Genomic DNA, 8,239 nt, shown 5'->3' on the forward strand with positions numbered 1-8,239 from the left:
ACTTCAATCTCGCCAATCCCTCTGTTGCCAGCGAGCATGGGTCTACCTTTCCAAGTAGTATGACTGTAGAGGGAACAGGGCTTCCTCTACCTCATCCAAAATTCCTCCCTTTTTCTCAAACTATTTCGGTAGCAGAAGACAAGTCAACCTGCAATGTTACAGAGGCTGTAGAATGTGCTGAGGAAGATTTGTATGAGTAGAAAGAGCAGGAACACCAAGGGAAACCCAGATTTTGCCCCTCCCCCTTACCCCATCCCTACCCCACCACCTGAGCTGAGTGCTGGAGGGAGAAAGAACAAAACAATAACTTTTCTCGCATACGTACTTATCCCCTCACACCCATAAATACATCCACTCCTCCTTTGCAGAGATGATGCTTCCGACTGTGCTCAACTGTGCTGTTGGAGGGGGGTCTTCAGCAATGAGAGACAGCCAGGGAAAGTGAAATGTTTAACATCATAATCATATCGTGGGGGCTCTTTATAAAATAGCCAGGCACCGGAACCCAACCCAAACCTTCTAAACTGGTCTCTCTAGAGAAAGTATTTTTAACACGTGCCCTAAGTAATTTTTAGGATCAGGTATATTTGGGAGATCAAAGAAGAGTGGTGAAGAATCCAGGTACTAAATAAAGCCCTCTTTGTACAGTTTGATTTCTGATTCAGACCCTCATTATCCGTGTAAGTTTGGAGAATTTACTTAATGTTTCTCATCTGTGAAGTGTGATGATGAATCACACCTCCCTCATCGGTTGCTATGAAGACACAAAGATTTAATGGGTACAGAGTGTGTAGGACAGTGCCAAGCAGGTAGTGAATTGCTCAGAACATTTTAACTCTTGTTATGATCATTATCATCAGTGAGTGACAGATCCAGCTCCACAAAGATCTTGAGCACTTGTCAGAGAACATGCTAGAGTCCAGTGTGGAGAGCGCACGTTTGTGGGTGGAGGGTTAGGACAGAGAAGTGAGCATGATTCATCATCTGCTCATAGCTATGTGAATTTTTTCTTACCCATCCGCATTCTCCTATCTAATCCCCATTACTCAGGGCATGCAGTTAGCAGCTGTCTGCCAGCGTCAGCAGTGGGTTCTATAGCTGGTGCAGAGCTGAACTAACAGTCTTTGATCTTGGCTGCAGAGAGGTGCTAATGTGTACAGGAAAGAGACTCTGAGTCATCAGATCATAGTTCAAATCCCAGGTTATCTCATTTACTGGAGGAGTGAACGACCTTGGGCAAATTATTTAAGCCCTCTGAGCATCCGTTTTGTTAATTTCTGAACGTGTTTTATACCTCTGTGGTCTCCTGTTAGGCTTAACTGAGATGATGCATGTAAAAACTCCTGGCACATGGTGGGGGCTTAAGAAATAGGTGGTATCTCTCCTACTTTCACTGGTGCTATTTGAGCTCACTCAGCTAACCCACTCACAGAGCCAGGATAAGCCCACTGCTCTCTATGAGGGCAGAGTAGCAAGACTCAGAAGGCTTCCCAAACTACCAGTCCTATGACTCAAATTATCCATCTTCACTTTGGGTGTCCCTGTGGAACTATTTGTGGTGCATGGACTTTACACTTCTTGCTTTCATACTGTCTTATTTTTTACAATTATAGTCTGAGGATATCATAGTTCTAGGGGCACTTTTAACACTCACAGGAATACATCTCAGTTCACCAAACTCAATTTTTTCCCCCAAACTTTGGCTTTGATTTCATCAGCATGATTTCAAATCCTTGCCCTCTGCCTCGACATTGAGCACATACAGCCTCTATAAACACATCATCAAAGTGTTTTTAAAGTGGACTTTGGAACAGGACAGTAAGTAATACCACCAAGGCAGCAGCCATTGGTAAAATAATCTTTTAAAATGGCCTAATAGTTTTTGGACTTTGATGTGTCCAAATTTCAAGAGAATGTTTAAACTAACTGGAATAAATTTTAGTTTTTTAAAAATTAGAACATTTCTTAAAGCAGTTGCCAAAGTGCTGCCTAATTTAGAATTGTTCTTTCCATCCTGGTTTGCAAGGGATTTGGTATGGGATAAGGTTATGTAACAGAGATTGCAAATCAAAATTTATTTCTTACATATTTCTAACCTTCAAGAGAAAGTTAGTCCCTAAAAATGGACTGAAAAGTTCTTGAAAGCTTTGTGAAGATGAAGGGCAGGGTTATGCAAAGATAGTAACAGGCAGTTCATGACCTTTCTGCTATTTTTCAAGTGTAATGTTGAACTCCAAGTTAATAAAACAGAAATAGAGATGTAACAAAACATTTTGGTGCAGAGAATAATAATTCTGGGGTATTTTAAAAATTTGCTAGATAAGTAACTCATTTTCAAAGGCTAAATAACTCATGCAAATTATATGATTGATTTATTTAAACATGAGTCTACACTTGAGGGAAAAATGATTTCTGGAGGAATTAAATGGAATTCTGGATGTGGTTGCCAAGACATCCCTTGAAGAAAAATTTCATCTATTAGATAAACACCCAGATGTAATAGTAGCCACAAGGGGAGACTGCCAATTCCTAGAATGCTTAGCCACAACTGATCCTTGGGTTCTTTGTGTGAAGAGGTTATACCTGGAGTTATGGTGGTAGTGAGGGTGAAACTGGCAGTTAGTGGGGAGGTCACCGGGATGCCAGACATACAAATATACTATCCACTTAGGAGGAATTGTTCCAGGCCCAGTGCCAGCAGCATCCCAGGGGAAAAGCACTGGGTAAACCACTGGGGTGATGTAAGATATCTGGGTGGAAAATATGGCCTTTGGATGATGCAAAGACTGCCAGGGCCCATGATAAGCCATTGTCTTCTGGTAGAACCAGGGTCGGGCATAATGTTAGACTGAAGGAAGTATGGTACCCAGAGAAAATTCACTGTTTAGTTTCCATGTTTAAGGCATCATCATTGGAAACAGACATTTTGTCACTTATCTCAGCAGCACAGTCCTTCTGAAATGTTAGTCGGGGCATCGAGGAAAGTTATGATTTTGTATAGAAGGTAGACTGGAACGCGTAGGGGAAGAAGCTAGAGAATGGGAAGGCAACTATACCACAACTTGTGAAAACTCCCTTCTAGGGACTGGCTTGTTTACATCTGTGGAAATGATGGCATTCTGTTTTTGTTGCTGTTTGAAATCAGATATGTCCAGTTTTGCTGTGAAGGGATGTTCCTGGTAATTATGCACAGAATTGTATTTATTCTTCGAACTGATTTTCCCCACATGCAAATCAACCAGTTATGCATTGTCCATCCCAGTTCTTGACGACAGTTGAATCTGACTTATGTTTAAACTTTATATGGGGCTGAAGGAGTTGCTTTTCCTCCAGGATGAAACTCACCTCCCATTGCAGGAACATACTCTCTCATCTTCCTCTGAGAATGTTCCATGTAAGAAATGAGCTTAAGTGTGGGACCTCTGATCAGTCTGGTCATAAAACTATCCCTGCCTCATTCTTTGTTCCCCATGGAACATTCTATGTGAAGCTTGGTCTTGTGCATCCAGAGGCCAGACAATGGCCTCAGAGTTGGCTGCTCTGGGGGCAGCAGATGGGAATCATAACGTAGTCACAGCCAAATGGAGAGAGTACATTTCATCCACTTTCAACCTCAGAAAGTTTCAAATTTTAAAAGCTTTTTAACTACCACTAATTTGTCAATAGATAATACAAATTAGGCACAAACAGCCTTGATTAAATTGGGTACACTGACATCTGCCTTTACAGCTGTGTGCTTTCAAAAGTCCCACGCGAGTATTTTAGTTGAATCCATGTTGAACGTGGGAAAACTCACAAAGGTTCTCACCAATGTCGTGTAGATGTCCATTATCCACATGGTGAATTACCTATGGCAAATTTGGAATTCCCATTTTAATTCTTCTTCTACCTAGCACTAAGCTGGACTCCTGCCCTCCGTGGTTGGTTGATGTGAGCTCCGGGAATGCACTCATTTTAGTAGGTTCTCTTTGATGGTTCAGAAGGCATTTAAGACCACGCAAAGCTCCAGGGTCATGATTATGAACAACAATTATTGTACTGGAGAGTTACAGATGTGCTGGTTACTAGAGGGTTGTGGTTAATAGAATGTTGAACAACAAAGACTTTATTGTATAACCGAGGAGGGAAAATGCTTCCCAACAGCAAAATACATAATCCCAGAGAGTTAGGGGATCTGGAGGAAAACACATGAAGTTGCGTTCTCATTTATAACAAAACAAAATTCAGTCTCTCAAATTCAATGCTCAGAGTTTCAAAAAGTCACCCAGCAGGACTGGAAGTATTTTGCTTCAAAACAGAAAGACTAACTATAAAGACAGCAAGCCAGTATCTTCCCATATGTAAACTCTTTGCCATAGTGTGGTTAAGCCCTTGGTGAAATCTGATTAACTCAAGTCTCTAGGGAACTGTTTAGTGGCTTTTTACTTCATTACACTGATTCGGGTCCCCTGGACCTCCTACTGCACATGAAGCATTAGACCTGATCTTTCTGTGGCAAATTCAAACACAGTTTGGACACTACCACACCCCTTTACACTGAATGCATTAACATGACATTGAATTCTAATGCTAACACTTCACTTAGACTCTAGTAACCTGATATCTGAATTGGATCATGCTAAGAAGTTCACGAAGACCTAAGAAAACTCCATGGTGGCAATGCCAATTATCCGAGAGTAGATGAGGTTCTTCCTGGCCCATTTCCCAAGACCACTGGAGTGAGCTTTATAACAGAGCAAACCTCGATGAGGTTATTTCCTTCATGAAATGGAAAGGCTACAGAGTACCACACAGCCAGGGGTAGAATGTATTTCGGTCCAGTGACTGCTCTGCTTAACTTCCACTTGCCCATCCAGATCTATTCTCCATCCCCTTCCATTCTTAAGGAATCGGGAAATTTTAATATCAACTGGAGATTTTATGTGTGGAGTTCATGAACTAAGAGAATCATTTTGCTGCCCTTACCTCCAAGATTTCTGAGGTTCTTCTAGAACAGAATAAGAACAAACGCTAAAGACATGACATTTAGTGCCTGGAAATATTCCTAAGAATTCAGACACTCGGAGATGTATATAGCAAGACTGGTTAGCTAGACAGCTTGCCATGCAGGGTTTGTGACTGAAGGGTCTTGGTCCATGCAGATTTCTTACTCTACCTGCTCATGACCACGCAGGATGCCCGGCTCTGCCAGCCTCCTAACACACAGGATTTCAGCAATGGTCCAGATGAGCTGCTGAGTGGATCTGTGCTACTTTGGAAAGGCCTGCAGGTGGTAGGCCTTTTCATTTGCCAAATACAATACCTTCTCAGAAGATACTTTCCTGCTGTCTTTGCTCCTTTGAATACACAGATACAACAGCAACGTCATTGCTTTAGCTTTTGAGAGGCTTGCAGTGTAGAGAGTTTTCAAAATCTTCTTCTGGGCCATGAGAGAGAATTGAGGTTGTACCAAAGAGAATTAATATGGTAAGCACTGGGGACATAATGAAAAGATGAAGGATTGGCTTTACTTTACTTTGATGTGAAATTCTCTGTCCCTGTGTTACCCGGGGGCCTGTGGGTGTTGGGCATTTTCCCTGGGATCTGGACCATGTTTCCATTACAGTAAGCTGTGAATGTGGTGTCATAAAGACTCTGCAGCTTCAATCTGAGCACAGACTAGACCCTGCAGAGCGGCTTTGGAAAAGAGCTGCAGCTTTGTTTCCCTCACCAGTCACAGCCAGTCCTAGATGTAATGGGTTACATGTCACTAATTATAAACAAGCAGACAATGGAGTTTGTTTTTCACCCTGAGAATCTGCACTTGCTCCCAGTCAGATCTGAATGCATTTTCAACTGTAATAGAAACCAGAGCTAAGTGCTTTGGGGCCTTATTATGTGTACAGAAAAGCAGAAATAAATGGAAAACCCAGTCCAAGTTTTAAAAGATTGGGTGCCTACTATGTGTGGATTACTTTGCATAAGTTTTCCCTAGTAGGTAAAATAATCTTTCAAGGTTACTGTGATCCCTGTCACCCCTAGTTTATAAATGAGGAAACTGAGGCTCCGTGTGGTTATTTCCACTGGGGCAGGGCAACCCAGTTAACAAGTGCTGAAGTTGGGATGTAACATCGTGTCTGGCTCTGCAACCCACACAAGCAGCAACCATCTCACCACGTTGCCACGCCTACTAATTATTCCCCGGAATTTAGGAGATTTAGCTTTCTTCTTGGATATGCATCTTTAGGGCTGGAAGGAAACTCTTGCTTCATCCATTCTTTGCCTTCCGATGAAACTACATAGAAACTACCTCAGATAACACCGATTCTGGAGCTAATGGTTTGCATTGCCAACAAGTTCTTTCTTTAGTCTGCCCCTGATGTTCTTTTGCTGCAGTTTGAAGCCTTCCCTCTTGTTCTGCTGTTACCATAGAGGGAGAGCAGCTTCACGTGGAAGCACCCCACGGACCCAGGGATTTGTCGTTGCTCCTTCTTGGCCCCTCTGCAGAGCAGAACACTCCCCGTCAGCCCAGACAACAGAGCAGCCAGAGAAAATCAATCTCGTGTGTTGGAACTCGGTTAGGTTTTAACCTTTCCTGGCCTCTCCCAAATGAAAAATTCAACTTGGAATCAATCTTCAGTGCTCTTAACAATCCTCCCTACCCATCTGTTCCCTCCACTCTCCGAACCCCACTATCCTTGAATTAAAAATAGGTAAAGAAACAGAAAGTAGAGATGAAGAGAATTGGGTTGGATATAATATAACATAAACATCGATGGCTCTATTAAACTTCTTTCCTGAAAACTGTCCTTTGGGAGAGCCAGCTGACTGGAGCACAGAAGACCAGGAGAGCCGAGAAGGCTGCCCCTCCCCTCCCGCCTGGCCCCTCAGAGGCTGTTGGACACACCTGGCTGCATGTGTGTGCAGCACGAGGGGGCCTCTCCTGTGCTTGGAAGATCAAAGCCAGGCGTCTCCCCCAGTCTGGTCCCTCTGACAGAGCCTCAGGCTCATCTGGGAATGAGAAGCAAGCAGAAGGAGTCTGCCCTTCGTGGATGGAGATCAGAGGGAGGGCTGGGCAGTGTGGTCAGTGGTTGGTAATAGTATTCCCGTCTAGGGATGAGAAAGGCTTTGTAAGGGAGCCAAGCTGCTGGATGGCAGGCCCCAGGCTTGGTTCAGAGAAAGCCACAGAGGGTACTGGGACAGACACTGTGAAGATCTGGGAGCTGAGGGGCTTCCCGGGGCTGGCATCGTCGTCCTGGATGCATTAGGAGAAGACAGAAGCCGGTGTGAGCTGCCTTCTCACTGTGCTCTCTTCTCCCACTCTGTGAGGCCTTCCTGAGCTGTTGTGTCCTGTCCCAGGGCTTCAGCCTCCACCTCAATGAAGATGCTTCTCCCCTGCTCCCCAAGCATGTCCATGCTTACCCAAGACTGTTCTCCTGAGCCACAAACTCCTATTTTAACAACCCCTGAACATGTCTCATTTAATATCCCAAACTGATACTAGCATTTTCTCTCCTTCACAAATGCCCCCCACTTCTTCCTCATCCTGGTCATTGGCATGACCATTGCCAATTCTGCCAAGCTGACGACTTCAGAATCCTCTGAGTCCTCTGATGCTTAGAGCCCACCCTCCTCTGCATCCTCAGTCACTGCCACCTCATCACTCACTCAGAGGATTAGAACTCAGCAGTCAACTTCCCCGCACAGCCATTGCCCACCATCAAATTCATTCTCTATCCCTCTGTCCCATCTCAGACCAATCCTTCTTAAATGCTCTGGATCCACACCCCTGCTCCAAAGCTCCTGAGGCTTCCTCGGTGCCTGCAGGACACAGGGAAGGCTTGTCCTGCATACTTTGACCCCCAAAGAACCTTCTTACCCTCATAGCCTATCAATTGTCCTCATGGCCCACAATCTACGCTCTGGAATCAGTTTGCCAAGCATTGAATCCTGACTCCTTGGGCAAGGATTTCCCCTCCTAAGGGGGAAAGCCTACTGAAAGGCATCTGGCATGCTCTGGCATACTCACTGATAGACCTTCCTACCCCACTGGAGTGATGTATGTATCCACACACACCTATATGCATGGATGAGCACAACTTCTCATTTACTATCCCCTCATTACTTTACTTCTGACTTGGGGCTCCTGCAATATCTACTGTATTTCAGAAAGGAAAAAAAGTCTGTGTATGTATATATTATAATATTAATGATTAAGGTATCTATGCTACACATATACTCATTTAAATGAAGATTTCTC

This window comes from Otolemur garnettii, unplaced genomic scaffold (assembly GCF_000181295.1).
Source record: "Otolemur garnettii isolate 467f Iridium unplaced genomic scaffold, OtoGar3 scaffold00031, whole genome shotgun sequence".
Taxonomy (NCBI): Eukaryota; Metazoa; Chordata; class Mammalia; order Primates; family Galagidae; genus Otolemur; species Otolemur garnettii.